General features: G+C 40.8%; 1 long non-coding RNA gene across 1 annotated transcript in view; it reads left to right on the top strand.

Annotated features, from left to right (window-relative positions):
- LOC114052269 overlaps positions 1-2,704 on the top strand; it is a 2,974-nt gene extending 270 nt beyond the window's left edge. Inside the window, exons 2-3 of the long non-coding RNA XR_003570234.1 lie at positions 1,417-1,604; positions 2,579-2,704. This is a non-coding gene — a long non-coding RNA (uncharacterized LOC114052269). The remainder of the gene's footprint in view (positions 1-1,416; positions 1,605-2,578) is intronic.
- The last annotated feature ends 14,688 nt before the right edge of the window (positions 2,705-17,392 follow it).

The following is a 17,392-nucleotide window of genomic DNA, read 5'->3' as shown; positions in this document are numbered from 1 at the left end:
TTCTTCTTCTTCTTCTTCTTCTTCTTCTTCTTCTTCTTCTTCTTCTTTTCCTTGTCCTCCTCCTTCTTCACAAAAGGAACTGAAAGTGTAAAAAAATAATCCTGCTAGGTTGCAGGCATTCTGCAGAGTGCTGCTAGGGTTCACAATTACATGCCTGTTTCTATTAAGCAGCTTCATCGTTCTCTGTGTGGGTGGTCTGCCTCTCAATAGGCAGGACCTGTCAGGGTCACGTGATGGATCCGAAAACTTTACCCCTTTACAATAAACTCTAGGAAAGCAAAGTAAACTAAAGTAATGTGCTATCAGCACAGCCCTCCTGGGTAAACAGGAGGCACAGCTTCCCTCCCTTGCCTTCCTGGGTTCAGCCCAGTCTAAGCTCTTCTAGTCCAGGAACCCACAGTGCCTGCACCCTCTCAAGTCTGCAGAGACAAAAAGGAATGTGGGACTGAAGTTCCCTCTTCCTCTTTCCTTTTCCCACCTTCTGTTCCCTTCCCCCATCACAAAAAAAAATTTTTCATAACATTTAGCCCCCTTTTCGGAAAAATATGGGGTCTGGGAGGAGCAGGGATGCTCTTTTCTTTACAAGAACATCCATCACCTGGATTTTTGTATGAGATAAATGAATAGATGGCAGGCAGGCAGGTCAATAGAGTATCAAAAAGAGGGACAGGCATCTAGAGGAGGCAGAGGAAAGATGAACAGCTTAAGTGTTCAGTATTGCAAGATTTATACTCATCAGAAGATACGATCGTAGATTTAAAACTGGAAGGGGTTTTAGAGGCCACTTAGTCTGACCACTACATTTTATGGATGAGGCAACTGAGGCCCAGAGAGGTTAAATTACTTGCTCAAAGTCACACAGCCAGCAAATGTCAAGACTTGGAACTCCAGTTTTCTTTCTTCAATTCCAGCACACTTTCCATTGTACCATGCTAGTTTTCATGTTGACCCCTGTCATTTCTGCTAGGGCTTACTAGGAAGTTGCTTGCTTCAGGAATGCTCACAGTGATGTTCCTTGGAAACTAGGATTATTAGCCCCTGTGAGAAACAACTAAATGAGACTTGTATATTTTTGCCTAATATTACTTTCATACTTTGTGATAGGTCACACAAATAATCCTTCCAACAGTACCATTTGTAAGTCAGTCACATTTTAATGGTGGTTAAATGAATAGCTAGTGGTTATTCTCTAAAAACAAGCAAGAGTTTCCTTCAACTCTATCATCTTATAGAATTTAATGATGAGGAAGTGACCCAGCATAATCTGTTTAACATTTTAATAAAGTGTAATGAGGGAGGAAGTACTATAGAGTATGCTTGGAGTTGCCCTATTGGGATGTCTTTTCTGCTTTATGTTTTTATGTTTTCTCTACTGACTGAGTGACTGAACATTGTTTTCTGGATGGACATGTCTAGACTTGAAGACAACCTTATGAATTCAAGAAATCCAGAGGCCTTGGACTGGTGGCAGAGAAAGCTTCTGCCAAGTAGAGGACAGCAACCAGCAAGACTATTGACCCAAGTTTGGCCCTTTTACCAGCAGACGTCTTCCAGGAGTTGTTTGGACAGTGCGGAGCCAAAGTGAAATGCAGAATGCCTAATTAGTAATTCTGAATACTGCTTTATGTTCTCTTGGGGTTTAGGTATTAATTACTCAACAGATTGTGACACACTTCTAAAGTTATTGAATCTTGTCTTAAGTCAATTTGTGATCTTTTTGCTCTATTATATTTAGTATTTCTTTTGTGTATAGGCACACATTACCTGTCCCACACCTGATTCATACTGAATTCCTTTTCATTTTTTTCCCTTCTGGGGAAACTGTAAATATTAGCCATAACTTAACTTATAAACAAATTTGTCATGGGATACTTAGGTAGGAGTTTAATGAGCCAAAGTATAAGATCTTGGAGCCTAGTCTCTCTACCACCTCCCCCCACTTTTAGAGGCCAGGATCCTCAGGACTGAACCCAGTCCAAACTGCATACATGGGCACAGAGCAGAGAGTGATGCCAAATCCTAGTTACTGTGGGCCAAGCAGCAGTACTGAGGCTCAGCTACCCAAAATCATTTTGGATTATTTTCTTTTGTTTTATTAGTGAGGCTTCACAAACAGTGAGGTGTGCTTTAAAAAAATTACATTGTTATTTAAGCATAAATTATGGGTACATTAAGTAAAGTTTTAGTGATAATATCAAGTTAAATAATCTTTCAATAGAGTCTAACGTTTTCACTGGGTTCTAGGCACATCAAAAATATGGACTGAAAAGCTAGAGTTTATATTGTCCCCACTATCATATACTATTATTTTTATTTAGAGTCATCTGAGTTAACAGAGTATTAATCTTAGTGAATTATTAAATAACCAAACTTTATAATGTCACATAGCCATATAAGTTATTCTAGTCCAGGAAAAATTTCATATCAGTTGCTTTTCAGTAAGATTAAATATATCTCAATGAATATCTCGATGAATGAGTGAATGTTTCAATGGGTATGAGGTCAGATTGGTCTTAACAATTGTGGAAAACGTGAATGTTTTCTTTCAATAAATATTTTTTATTCTTCTGTATTCCAGGTCACATCAAAGAATCTGCTTCATGCTCTGGTGTAAACAGGGGGAAAAGCAGCATAAACAAAGGAAGTATATCTCAGAGTGAGGTGGCTCAGGATACAAAGAAAAGGAAGAATAAGCAATAAGAAAAACAGCTCTAGCTAATGAAATTATTTGAGAGAATTATGTTGTTTTTAATGGGAAAATTTGCCCAGAACCTTTGGAATGTATCTCTTGCTAAGTAAAGTGAGGAGCTGGCAGCCATTCAGTGAATGAGAGTGCTATTTATTTGCATCAAGTAGATGGACCCAAATGTACCCTATTTTTGGCCTCAGGATTGTTTTTTCCTCTGCTTCCTCTTTATTTTTGACAATGTCAAGTAAAGTCAAGTCAACAAGTATTTATTAAGCACTTGCTATGTGCCAAACAGTGTGCTAAGTGTTGGGGATAGAAGAAAACAGAAACAGTCCTGATCCTCAAATAGTTCATTCTATTGAGGGTGTCTCCATGCAAATAATTATATACATGCAGGATTTATACAGGCTAAACTAGAGGAATCTGTGGCTCAGCTGGGAGTCAGAAAGACCAAAGTTCAAATGTGACCTCTGACATTTAATAGCTGTGTGACCCTGGGCAAGTCACTTAATCCCTGCCTGCATGAAAGAGAAGAAAATGTCGAACTACTCCAGCATCTTTGCCAAGAAAGCCCTATGGACAATTGGTCCACAGGGTGATGAAAAGTTTCACATGACTGAACAACAACAATCTTACAGAGAAGGCACTGGTATTAAGATGGACTGAGAAAGGCTTCCTGTAGAAGATGAGATTTTAGTTGAGACTTGAAGGAAGCCAGGGATGCCAGGATGCAGAGGTGAACGGGTGTAGGATGGGGAAGAACATTCCATGTATGGGTGATGGCCAGTGAAAGTGCAAAAATCTGGGTGATGGAGTGTCTTGTTCGAGGAACAGCAAGAGGCCAGTGTCACTGAATTTTAGAAAACGTGAAGGGGAGTCAAGTAAAGGAGTACTGGAAAGATACAAAGAGGACAGTTTATGAAGGGTTTTAAAAGACAGAGGATTTTATATTTGAATAGGTGGGAAGAGGGGTGTGTGTATGTGAAAGAGAGAGAGAGACAGAGATGGAGACAGAGACAGAGAGCATGAGAGAGCAGGAGAGAGATTTAGATCTACCCTTTAGGAAGATCACTTTGGCAGCAAAGTGAAGGATGGACTGGAGCGAGATGGACTTGAGGCAGGGATAACAGGTTCCTGCAGTAGTCCAGGCTTGGGGTGATGTGTGTTAGGGTGGGCCTAACATTAATACCCTATTGGTTCAGGTTCCATTTTGGGATGAAAAGAGGTGTTTGTAAGCCAATGAACAATTAGCAAAAGGTTTAGTTTGCCCTAACACAATAAAGAGATAAGGATGCAAGTGACATTTAGCTTTTATAGATGTGGCAAGGTCTGGAGATTCAAGTGATATTCAGATGTTGACCAAGTTAAAAGAGCCCCCTTTATCCCCTGGGTGACCAGACACAAGTACCAAGAGAAGCAGAGGCCAATCAGGTCCTGGGGAAAGAATGTTTTTTTTTTTTTTTTTTTAAGGGAAATTAATCCCTGTGGAAAGGAACAAGGGTGACCCTGATCCTATCACACACCAACTTCGTGGTGGCAAGTTCCAAAGGATTTTCTAGAATAGTAGTGTCAAACTCAGAAAGAGACTGTACATAAGGATCCCTGCCCACAATGTTGACTTAGAAAACCACATGTTAACATTATCTGTGTTTTATTGCATTTTTTATTTATTCTGTTAAATATTTCCTAGTTACATTTTAATCTGGTTTGCTTGGGAATGTTGTGGGTGGGGTTGGGTGTTTGACATCTTTGTTTTTGAGGACCTTCCACCATTTAAATGCTTTCAGAGCTTTTACTGGACAATCATCCTGGCATAGGCAGTTCCAAAGGGGAGAAGAAAAAAAAAAGGGAAAAAATATAGTTCTGTCTCACCTGAAAAGTTGTTGTTCTTTGTCCTTCATTTTCAAAGAGGAGTAATGACATCCAAGGGTGATGTCTTGACTCATCTGTGTGAATTGAATTTAAGTGAGGCAGACTTGCACAAAATTGTCAGCCTCTCTTCCAGAGCCATTGAAATCCAGAGCAAGACAAAAGTCAGGACAACTGGCGATGGTCTGGGAAGCAGTGGACTACTTTGGCATCTTTGATATCTGACCAAACTCTAAGTGCTCCACAATACCTGCTGCAGCTACCCTCATGGCTGTTGGAACAAATTGTTCTAATTTGCCCATTCCACCAGGGGAAGTCTCCACATACTTGGAGTAGATACCCCCCTAATTCACCGACAAGTTTGTGGCCCATCAGTTACCCTCAATCTGTTGTAGTCCATTTGGAGTGACAGCTTACTGGGTTGTAGCCACTGAGCATGCTACAGCTTCTTGGAGCTTCGAGTGTGAGTAGAGAGCCAGGTGGACACCAAAGGTAGATGAGCAGCCCTGAAACAGCCTCAACAAGCCCCTATGTCAGAGGTGCTAATCTTCCTTGAACACCCATTTACTACCTGAAAAGTAACCATAAAGAAAAAGAAAAAAGAAAAAACTGTAGGCAAAAGCCAGAAATCCTAGCCTTTTTTTTTTTTTAGCCTTATGGATGGACTGAGTTGCAAATTTCAATGATCTGAGCCATGTGGTAGGTTTTGACATAACTTTGCTGTTCTCAGTGGTTTTTCCTGATATAAGGTGGTGACAATGAACCTATGAGACAGAGCAGCACCAGAAATATAGCACAAATGATGACATGTCAAGCACAGTCAACAATTCTTCATCATGTATCAGGGTTATCTGTAGTAAAGTGGTTGTGAGGTCATAATCATATCAAATGAGATAATATTTGTAAAGACCTTAGCACAGTGCCTTGCATATAGTAGGCGCTTAACAAATGCTTATTCCCTTCCAATTACTTCCTTTCATAAGCCTCTTGTGTACAACCTGGCTCAACATCTACATTGATACCCAATACTGCCACCAACTCAGTGTTCCCTGGATCATCCATAAAAACCTCCCCCCCTCTGAGAACCCATACCAAGGGAATGATATGGACCCTTTGGCACCTTAGAGACCTATGCAGAGGGCTTCCCTCTTCCGAGGGGACTAGATGAGGACTTGATCTCACCCCTATCCAGGGACTAAGAATTACTAAGAAGTCAGTTAGGGGATCCTCTTTCTTCCAAGTTAAATACACTTCACCCATGCTATTAGAAAGCATGACACCTGCCCACAATATCTCTCCTTGGCCTCCCAGCCCCTTTTAGGAAGGACTTGTCCATGCTATCACTGAGGAAAGGAATTCTGCTTGTTGAGCAGGATCTGAACTGTTTCTCCAAGATGTACAGAGCTATCTGAAGGATTAAGGTCCTTGAGGCCAAGTCAAGTCTGTTCTGGGAAAGGAATAAGAAAGGACTAGGGAGGATCAGTTAGAACTATATATACCTAAACAGTCCATTTTTATCAGGTAAGTCATCCTGAAAACCAGATCCCAGAAACTGCTGGAATTGAAAGTACTTTCTCTTCCTAGGCTGGCATTGATCTGTCAGAGACATGACTTCTGGAACGCTGGACACCTGGCCTAGGTAGGATCTGAATAATGATATAGTTGTTGCTTAGCAGGAGCAAGCCTCTTGCCTTGATATAAGAGAGTGCAATTTTGCTAGCTGGGGACAGGTTGAGGGCCACTTGGATTAGGTAGGTACTCTGATTGGCGCAAAGAGCCCAGCTAGGTAAGAACAGATAGATTATAAATGGTACCATGTCCAGTATAATATAGCATCACCACCTCAATGTCCATGTTAGAAATGGACATGCTCCTCAACCGTTGTTTCTCCTGTAAGGTCTCTGATCTGGTCATTTAGTATATATGATGTCTGTGATGGGTGATGACATGCCCTACAAACAAATATGCAGTGGGAGGTATCAGCAAAATACATCCGTTGGTCCTGACTACAAAAGAGAGAGCCTTTGATTGTCCAGTTGTAAATGCTCCTCTGCAGGCCCCAGACCACTTGGCCAGGCCTATAGCCACTGCCCAGGAAATAAAACAGATAAAAATATTCTCTCTCCCATCCCTTAAGGCTCTTTCATATGCCAGCCATCCAGTATTTTCCAGTATTCCCATTCCCTTGGACCTAGCACCTAGGTTATCTTTTGCTACCAGATTGTTGAATGCTAAAATTGAATTTTGAATGCCTCTCTTGTAGCAGATGAAGCCAGGCAAAAGGGCATTCCTCACGACTCAATTTCTTATAGGTGGGGGCCCATTGGGCAAGTAGAGGAAGCAGGGTTCCAAGATCTAGATTGGAGACTTCAGTTAATACATCACATGTTTCTGAAGGATGCTAATTCTGGAGGAACTTACACAAGCCTGATACCATTTCCATTTTTCAGTAGAAGCTTCCTTTGTTCTATCCATCTTGTTAAAGGTACCATCTTCTATCACCCAAATGATAATAGGAAACTCTGGATAAAGAGAAATTGAATGACCCTTCAGCAGCAGCAATGAAGGCCCAGTAATAGGTGCACAAACTACTTTTCAAAAAGGTTGTAGTGAGTGGCTGCTCTGGGAAACTTGGAGTTCCAGAAGCCTCTCTCTTATTCTAGCCACATCTTGGTGCCTACCAAAGGTTCCACTGAACCTGGCTTTTATAGACTGAGGTCTTCAAAAACATGGGCTTTGTAAGATCCATGGGAAAGGCCCAAGGAAAGAGAGAGTGATGGACTATCTGCTTTAGATCATCCAAGACTGTTGCTTGTTATGGGTCCCATTTGAAAGAAACAGACTGGTAAGTGACTCTGTAAATGGAGGTCGTCAGGAAATCCACAATGGAATGTGGGTTTTTCAAAATCTAAAGAGTCCAGTAAGCCTCTAGACTTCCTTCTTAGGATACAGAGAAGCAAGTGTCAGTAGCTTATTCTGGAGCATGCCCATAATTATCTCGGTTTTCCCTACCCATTGCATTTCTCAAATCTTGACTGAATGGTCTGGATCCTGAATTTGCTTAGGGTTTATTTCCCTCTCCTTATCTGGACCACCATCTGATCTAGGGCTTCTGCTAGGATGGCCTCATCCTGACCTGGTCAATATTACGTCATCAATGTAATGATGTATATCAATGTTCCTGGTGCTGAGTTTCTTTATGCAGTTTTACTAGCACTCTCAAAGGCTGGCCATCAATTGCTTTCTTTTCAACCCTGTGTTTCAGGAGCCACATCCAAATAGTGTTATTGTCCTCTTTCCACCTAGGAGGGCACCAGGTACTGTGACTTTGCCTCCATTTCCAGAGTGCCTATTTTCACTGACAATAGTATTTGTCCAAGCTTCATCTGTCCAGATCTCAAATTTTGCCAATTGATCAGCCCATACCTCTGTGTGTCTGTGTGTGTGTGTTTTTAGACCCTGAGCTAAAGTCTGAAGTCATTATGGTTGATTCCAGAAGGCAGGATCTAATTGCCCCAGAAGTATTCTAGTCCTAGGGTCTGACAGGCCACAGGGAGGGAGACATAGATGCAATCTATCAAACTCACTTCCTTTAGGAAATTCACCCTATCCCTTGCAAATCCCTCTCAGGCAACCTGCTGCAAGACGAGTTAGGCATGAATAATTCTCCATCTCAGCCTCCTAAAAAGATAAAATGCTGGTCCTCAACTGGAAGAGCTAATACATTTAGCTGATTCTATAAAAGTGAGTCCTTAGAAACCTCCTCAAGCCTATGGAAGTCACCTGAATGGAATGACTTAGCTCTGACTCCATCAGATCATTCCTTTAGTAGCCTTTGCTTCAAGGATTTATCAGGTTTGTTTGAACTTGCAACCACCCCAGTCCTTGGTGAAGAAGTCCTACATGGGGCAGCTAGGTGTTGCAGTGGATAGAGCACCGCCCCCGAAGTCAGGAAGACCTGAGTTCAAATCCCGCCTCAGACCTAACACTTGACACTTACTAGCTGTGTGACCCTGGGCAAGTCACTTAACCCCAATTGCCTCAAAAAAAAAAAATGCCTGCTGACTTCTTGCTCCCTCAGGGCAAGGAATCATCATTCTTTAGGAGCAGTAATGAGATAATTCTAGGGCTTTTTTTTTAAACCACCTATGGGAGTTCCAAATGTCTTTCTCACTTGTGGTCACTCACCTGTTTCATGAGTGATCTCAGAAGGAGGCAGGGGAATTGGAACCTTTGTGACAAAGAACAAATCATATGGTGGGTTCCTGGTTATCCCTGCTAGTCTCCACCTCCATCAGGAGAGATCCCTTCATTTTCCGTGCCATCAGCTCCATTAGTTGCCCCTCAGCTTTCCTTTCATGGTCCCTAAAAACTTAGATCTATGTCTCTAGTTGCTAAGTATGTTGAACCACTTCACTTTCAGTTTTATTTTTCTGGCAATGCAACTTCTGCAGGATGGGCAACAGTAGCTAGAGAATTCTGGACTTGGTGTTTTCTCATCCTCCCTAGCAGACTCTTTTAGCACTCACTGAGCTAATCTGTGTGAGTAGGAGTCTGTATCCCATCATCTGATCATCACACCTTCCATATTTATAGTGCTCTTCACTTAACCAAACGATGAAGCCATCTCACCTCACTCCAATTACTGACTATGCCAAATGTCAAGGGTGGGATTAACACTGACAACCTGTTTGTTCAATTGTGGGATGAATGAGACACTTGTAAGGCATTGAACAGATAACAGAATGGGGTCTACTTTGTGCTAATGCAGAAAGAATATGTAACAAGGATGCAGTGGCATGTAACTTCTATAGAGGTAACCCCTACTCATCTCCATATAGAAAGGTATCTGGTCTGTAGTGCAATATATGGTGACTTTCATGGTATTCACCTGGATGGGGCTTTTATGCCCTTAGGGCCTTTGCCAGGGTGGCAGCTATGCCATAAGAGAATAGGAGACATATATGAGAGATGTTATATAGGTAGAATTGCTGGGACTTGTCAATCAGCATAAGTAGTTGAGCATGACACCCAAGTTACAAGCCTGGGCAACACAGATGATGGTGCCCTTGACATCAATAGGAAAGTTAGGAAGAAAGGAGGGTTTGAGGAGAGGGGAGATAATGAGCTCAGTTTGGGATAGATTGTGTTTAAGATGTCTACAGGTCATCCAGTTTGAGATGTCCAGTTGGCAGTTGGAGATGGGAGACTACAGGTCAAGGAAAGAGGTTGGGGTAGGATAAATAAATCTGAATAAGTAAATATATGGGAGCCAATGAGATCACCAAATGAAAGAGTATGGAGCAAGAATAGAAGAAAACATAGTACAGAGCCCTCGGGACACCCAAAGTCAGTGAGCATGACCTAGAGGAAGATGCCACAAAGGAGATGGTGAAGGAGTAGTCAGAAAAGTAGGAGGTGAAACAGGAGAGAGCAGTGTATAAAAACCTAGAAAAAAGAGAGGATCAAGGAGAAGAGAGTTACCAACAATATCAAAGACTGCAGAGAGGTAAAAAACAATGAGAATGGAGAAAAAATCATTAAATTGGACAATTAAGAGGTCATTGGTAACTTTGGAGTGGTAACTTTCAACTGATTGGTGGTTGTCCCAGATGCTTGAAATTCTCCCTCCTCATCTCTGCCTCCTGGCTTCCTTTAAGTTTTAGAAAAAACTCCCACTTTCCATAAGAATCCTTTCCTTATCCCCTTAATGCTAGTATTTTCCTTCCCGTTTGCCCCAATGTGTCCTTATTTATCTTGTTTGTACATAGTGGTTTCCATGTTCTTTACCTCATTAGACTGACCTCCTCAAGAACAGGGACTGTCTTTTGGCTTTTGTCATTATCTCCTGCACTTAGCACAGTTTCTAGCAAACAGTAGATACTTAATAAATGCTTGTTGCCTGACTGACACTGAAGAGAGTGAAAGAAGTGGAGGCATCAGTTACAGATGGATTTCTCAAGGAGGTTAGCCATGAAAGAAAGGATAAATATGGCAGATATATGGCTGGTGGGGACTGACAGATGAAGAAAATTTCTTGATTTTTTTTGTGCTTTGTTTTGTTTTTGGGTGGGGAAATACACATGTTTGTAGGCAGCAGAGAAGCAGCCAGGCGATAGTAAGAGCAATGATGATGGAGGGGGAAGATGGCTGAGAAGACTGGATGGAATGAGATCATGTGTGCATGTAAAGGGGGTTGTTCCTTCTTTTCCTTCTCCTATTTTTCCTTCTCCTTCTCCTTCCTACTACTACTTATTTTTAGGTTGACTTGTACTGACTCTCCACAGCTTCCAGTGATTGTGGAGGGGGGAATTGAATAAAAGAACTTTATAATGAAGAAGGATAAGAGACCACTGCGCATCTTAATGATCAGTCACTTTGGACGGGGCTCTTTGGAAGCAGTGTTCTAGCCTTGAGTCACCTGGGACAGTAGCTTTTTTTTTTTTAAGTGACTAATATGTTGGGAGCTTGGAGGTAGAGTAATGGCATAAGGGACGTATGAGGAGACATGGAGCAGCACAGGAATCTGATCGATTAAAGAGATGTCCAGTATAGAAGATATCTTACTGATATTGGTGATGCTCTTTTCAATGTTTCTAACCCCTCTCATTTCCCACCCCCCAGACTGGTTCTTTGGGAGTTCAGTCACTTTGTAAACTTCCCTTTCCTGTCTTAGATTTAAACAAGGCACCAGAGCTGGACACATTTATGATGGAGGTGAAATTTGTTTTCACTGGCCCTCCATTTTCTTTATAGTGTCTCATTCTTTAGATGTTACTGTCTCATTTTGTGGAATTTTCTTCATCAAGCTTCCTTCACGTCTTCTTGGGCTATCTCTTTCCTTAGAACCTGGTTCTAGGGTTAGCTAGGGCTAATCTGATAAACCAATTTCTTCTAACGTGTTAATGGCAGGTATTGGCTTGATATCATATCTCAACATGGATCCTTTGGCTTTAAAGAATAACTCTAATGTTGTTGATTTAAGGCAGTAGAATGACCTTCTATAATCTTTAATATATACTTTATTGGTGTCTACCTACTCAGCCTATGAATAAGCCCACCCTGTCCCTGCTTGGGTAATTTTATACTTGTTTATTCCTTTTTGAAACAAAGTTGTCCTTGTATGGACAAAAATTTATACATTGAAATCTGGTTTACCAACCTCTTTCCTTGCTCTAATCAAACTCTGGCTCTTAATCCTTCCTTTCTCCCCTCTCCCGCCTCCTCTCACTAATTACAATCTTTTCAGTTGGATAATTGAAGGCTCAGGAAAAGGTGTATATGTCTCATCAGGTCCACTCCTATACTTAGGATGCACCATCTATACCTAAGGTATGACAATTGTAGATGGGAAAGGCTCTCATTTTAACTTAATGAAAAAGACTCTCTCTATTCCCATTCCTAGCCCTCATTACAAATTACCACCACATAGAAGTATCGGTTGGAGGGCTTGGTCAAATATTAAAGTTCCCCCTGTTCTTTGAATAATCATTTTTGTTCTTAAGAAAAATGACTAGCCACCTTGAAAAATTAATATAACTTACCTGCACTTCAATTTCCTTAGCTATATGATAAAATGTTTGGGTTAGATGATTTCTAAGAGTCTTTTTCCTCTCTCAAATTGCACAGGAATACCTAAATTGTAGAATTAGATCATGGCAGAAAGAAATGGAGGGATGTATATAAAGATGGTTGGTATAATGTGGAATTAGGGCACCAAATGAATCATTGCAGAATCACAGCATTTAAGTTGAGAAGGATCTCAGTGTCCCTCCTCCCATCTTAACTTTTATTTATTTATTTATTTTTGGTACCAAAATCGCCTTTGGAAGTTTAGTGAAGCCTATGGACTCTTTCCCCCAATAATGTTTTAAAATATGTAACACTGACTAGCATGACCCTCACTGCCTGGAAGGCCAGATAGATTAAGTTTCATCTCACTCTCACTCAGGGCTCTGCTGTACTCTTAAAAGAGTTTGGGGGTATGTGTGTCTAGGCTCTGCAAATGGCTCCAGCACCCACCGATGGTGCTCCCTCAAGTGTGAAAGTGAGTTCCTTATACCCCAGTTCTGTTTAGCCATTAAGATCAAGATAAGTTTTTACAAAGGAATGTTTGCTTCAAAAGAGATAATCCAAAATATGCAAATTTGTTCCTCAACACCTGGGGTTTAATCCTCACCCCCATTCCCCATCCCCTTGCACCTTCTTAGTCTCTGGGAAGGAGAAGATTGGGTCTACAGTTTAGTTTGGTTCCTATAAAACAGTCCCAAGTTACAAGTCCCAAACCCACTATGAAAGAGAGTCCCAGGCACCCTGGCTTCCCTAGGCTTCACTGATCAGCTGGCTGGTTGCCACATCCCACCTAGAATTCTGGCTCTAAGATTGCCCTGACTTGAACTCCTGGGTCTAGTGTATTTGTAACTGAAATTGAAGACCAACAACAGAAATCAGAAATAAACACCATCACCCCAAGGCCTATTTGTCAGCTGGGGTAGAAGAAGGAACAGAGGAAGAAGATCCTTCCCTTCTCACCGATTCAATTCATGGCATCTGTGCCATAGCGGAAATATTTTCAATATTCTGAAATATTCTAAATTCTAAATATGCTCAACTGTGATCTTCCCTCTCTAAAGATTTCAAAGCTAAGAGCCCAAGCCAAAAAGCTAAAGCTTGGTAGAAAGGAGTCAATATCTCAATATCACATAGCCATTCAAAGGATACTATTCCCACATGTAGGGGAAGCAGATGCCTCCATTTTAGGCAATCTGGACAGGTTCCAAAGGCTCCTCATAACACCTCCATGTTAGGTGATCAGCAAGGTGATCAGACAAGCTGATGTTACAAACGCATAAAATAAAATACATAGAATTGCAAAAGAAACTGGTTATATTGAAATATGAAAATATTTTTTAAAAACCCAAGTTCACATATTCCTGGTTAAGAAATTCTGACCTAGTCCATCTTGTACCTAACCAAAAATCCCCTTCTCAATATCCCTGACAAGTAGGTATACAGCTTTTTCTTGGTGTCCCTCAGTGATGAGGAACTCACTAATACATAAGGCAGCCTACTCTACTTTAGCATAAGTCTAATTATTAGGTAGTTTCCCTTTATATCCATTCTAAACTTCCAATCGATGTGAGGGATTCCATCCTTATACTAAGATTTATTGAGTCATCAAAAGGAGTTATAATTAAAAAAATGGACAAAAAAACCAAGATGGTAGAACAATAGCTTGGTCAGAGAGAAATATGGTGATGATAACCAATGAGTAGAAAAATTTGAAAGAAAAATAGCTTGGAAACAAAAGAAGGGAGATGGTGCCTTGAGTTATACAAAACAAAGCCTTGGAGGAAATAACATGGCATAAATGTGGAGTAGAACAGTGACATGCTGTGAAATTCAAAAGGCTAGACAATAATCTTAGGACAAAGAAAGCAGGCCAGACTATCTGTGAAGGAAGAACCTTACTCTGTTGCCCAGCATTGGGACAGATCTGCCCACGAGGCTTCCCTTGGTTCTAACACTTCCTAATGTAGAAAAATTCTGGGATCATACATGAATAATGTTTTAAGAAAATGGAATATAGAGGAAGATTTTAAACATAAGTAAGTAGTGGAAGTAGAGTTCTAAGATTATGTGGGCAGTGCTTTGGAATAGAAATAGATGAACGCAGCACAACAGCAAGGGAATATTACATTGTGTCAATGGAACTAATAGTTCTGAAAACCAAGATGCCAAACACAATGGATAACTTTCTGAAAATAGAAAATCGAAAATCCTATTTCAGAATTTGGAATTGAAATTTAATATTACTAAATCTCTTATAATTTATAATCTACATCTTGCATTTATTTGTATTGTGCATTAGAGAAAAAAATTCATGTTACTTTTTTAAATGCTATTGGGATGCCCTCGAGTGACATAGAGCAGTGGTGTTAAACTAAAAAAAAGAAAGTGCAGAAGTCACTAAGCCATAGACAAGGATCCGTGAGGGTTGCATATTGACTTAGAAAACCATACAACACATGTACAAACTGGTTATATACAGGCTCAACTGCAATTCTTCTCAGAGGAAAAACACTGAAATTAAGACTCATAGAAGGCAAAATTTTAGCTGAGACTTGAAGTAAATCAGGGAGGCCAGGAGATGGAATTGAAGAAGGAGATAATTCCAGAAATGAAGGACAACCAGTGAAAAAGCATAGAACTGGGAGACGTGATGACTTGAATGAGGAAAAGCAAGGAAGCCTTTGTATCACTGATTTGTAGAGTGTGGAGGGAAGTAAGGCTTAAAAAGGATAGAAAGGAAGGAAGCATATAGGTTTTGTAGGGCTTTAAAAGCCAGAGGATTTTATATTCAGTCCTGGAGGTAATCAGGAACTTCTGGAGTTTATTGAGTGGGGCTGGGGGTGACATGATCAGACTTGCATTTTAGGAAGATTACTTTGATAGTTGAGTGGAGGATGGACTTGAGTGGTAAGAAATGAGGCAGGAAGGGTAACCAGAAGGTAGCTTCAATTATCCAGTCTTGAGGTGATGAGGGCCTGCATTTATGGTGTCTTTCAGACTTTTCATGTCCACCAGGCACCTTTCCATTGTCCTTTGGATGATCTTCAACTTTCATTCTTTGGATATTATGGTATTCCAAGACTCAAAGTCATGTGACATGACCAGAAGAATACTACTGTTAAGGTATGTCTTTTAGGGTAAAATGAGGTCATTAAGAGAACTATAAAATTTCCCAAAGACTAGCTAACTTTTCTTATCTTGTGCAAAATAGCAAGATACTACTAACATGAAGTATATTAATTCAGAATTTGTGATAATATGGATAGGGTGTATGCTAAAGTTTAGCTTGGCACCATCTGTGAATACAAAATTTATTAAGTAAATTAAGAGCATATTAAAATCACTGGTAGAATATTTAGGCCACTAGAGAGGAGAGACGTCGATCCCTGAACAAGCCTTCTTTGTTTTATGATCTCAGATCTAGAAAGGGGTGCCGATTATTAGAGTCTATGATGCACAACAAGTTAAGAACTTTTGCTCTATGGCATTTCTGGACAGAGTCCTAGGGACCTTGGATTCCCTGGTCACCTGGTTATCTGGGTCTGCCAAGATACACTGGCTACTGCCCCTCCCTGGAGTGTCCAAAGTCTTCATATCCTGGAGCTTTCTGACCATCTGGGGCTTTTGGACCTTCCTGAGGATTTGGGAGGGGGGTAGTGATAGAAGGAAAATGTGGGCTCTTGCGGATTTCAAAGTGCCCTTTGAATACTTCCAATAAAAGAGAGTTCACAATTTACCAAAGCTGACCATTCTAATTTTGTATGGCTCTAATTGTCAGGAAGTTTCCCCTTATATCTAACTGAAACTAGACCTCTCAGTCACTGGCCCCACACATGCCCTAGTTATGCACCTGGGTAAGGATGGAGAGCAAAGCAAGTCTAACCCCTCTTCCAAATAATAGAAACATAAGAGAAACAAATATTTATCTCTCATTATCTCCATCCTTTCTTAGTCTTTTCTTCTCCAGGCTAAATATCCCCAGTTCCCTTCAAATGGTCCATATATGTCACCAAGAGGATAGAATGGAAGGACAGAACATAGCATCACCGTCTTAGCTGACTAGGTAGGTTCCTCTGAGGAAGCTGCATGGTATAGTGGGTAGGGAGTCCATCTTAGAGTTTAGAAGACCTCTGGCATCTTCTTTGATAGGCACTGGAAGGTCATTTAACCACTAGGTGCTCCCTGGTCAATTCTCTAAGTCTCTACGTTGCAGAAGCATTGCCTAAGTGCATTTTTGGGAGTGTGTTTTCTCACAGTTTTTATGGACCAATGAAATCATAGGTTCAGACCAGACCAAAGTATGTCTTGCTTATACTGACATTGGAACCATCATTTGCTGCTCTGGACTCCACACTTGCCTACTGGGCATACGGCCTCCTCCTGGATCATTGCCTTGTTGTGGTGGAGATGCTTGCATATTTCAATGAACTATGAGCTGTGTCATGGAGGGTTACTCAGCACGGACAGGTCATAGTGGAGAGTTCTTACAAAAGGTGGTCCACTGGAGAAGGAAATGACAAAGCACATCAATATCTTTACCAAGAAAATTCCATGGGCAGTATTAAAATGTTAGAAGATATGGCATAGGAAGATGAACCTCTCAGGGTGGAAGGTGTCCAATACGTTACTGGGGAAAAGCAAAGAGTAACTACAAATAGCTCCAGAAAAAATGAAGCAACTGGGCTAAGACTAAAAGAAAACTCAGCTGTGGATGTGTTCGGTAATGAAAGGAAAGTTCAGTGCTGTAAAGATCAATATTGCATACGAACCTGTAATGTAAGATATAGGAACCAAGGTAAGCTGGATGTGGTTAAACAGGAGATGAAAAGATTAAATATCAACAACTTGGCTGTCTGTGATCTTAAATGGATGGGAATGGGTGACCTTGGTTCAGGTGATCATTACATCTACTACTCTGGGCAAGAATCTCTTAGAAGAAATGGAGTAGTCTTCAAATTTCAATAAAAGGGTGAGAAAAGCAGTACCGGGGTATGATATCAAAAATGACAGAATGATATCTGTTTGAATCCAAGGCAAACCATTCAACATCACAGTAATACAAGTCTTTGCTCCAACCATGGATACCAAAGAGGCCAAAGTTGCTCAGCTCTATGAAGACCTACAACACATTCTAGAAATAACATAAAAAAAGATGTCATATTCAACAGAGGGGATTGGAATGCTAAAGTAGAAAATCAAAAAATAATTGGATTAACAGGCAAGTTTGGCCTTGGAGTATGAAGCAGGGCAAGGGCTAATAGA

This window comes from Vombatus ursinus, unplaced genomic scaffold (genome assembly GCF_900497805.2).
Source record: "Vombatus ursinus unplaced genomic scaffold, bare-nosed wombat genome assembly UNPS02014807.1, whole genome shotgun sequence".
In the NCBI taxonomy this organism is placed as follows: Eukaryota; Metazoa; Chordata; class Mammalia; order Diprotodontia; family Vombatidae; genus Vombatus; species Vombatus ursinus.
Note: the sequence above shows the minus strand (reverse complement) of the source record. Positions and strands in the feature narration are given on the sequence as shown.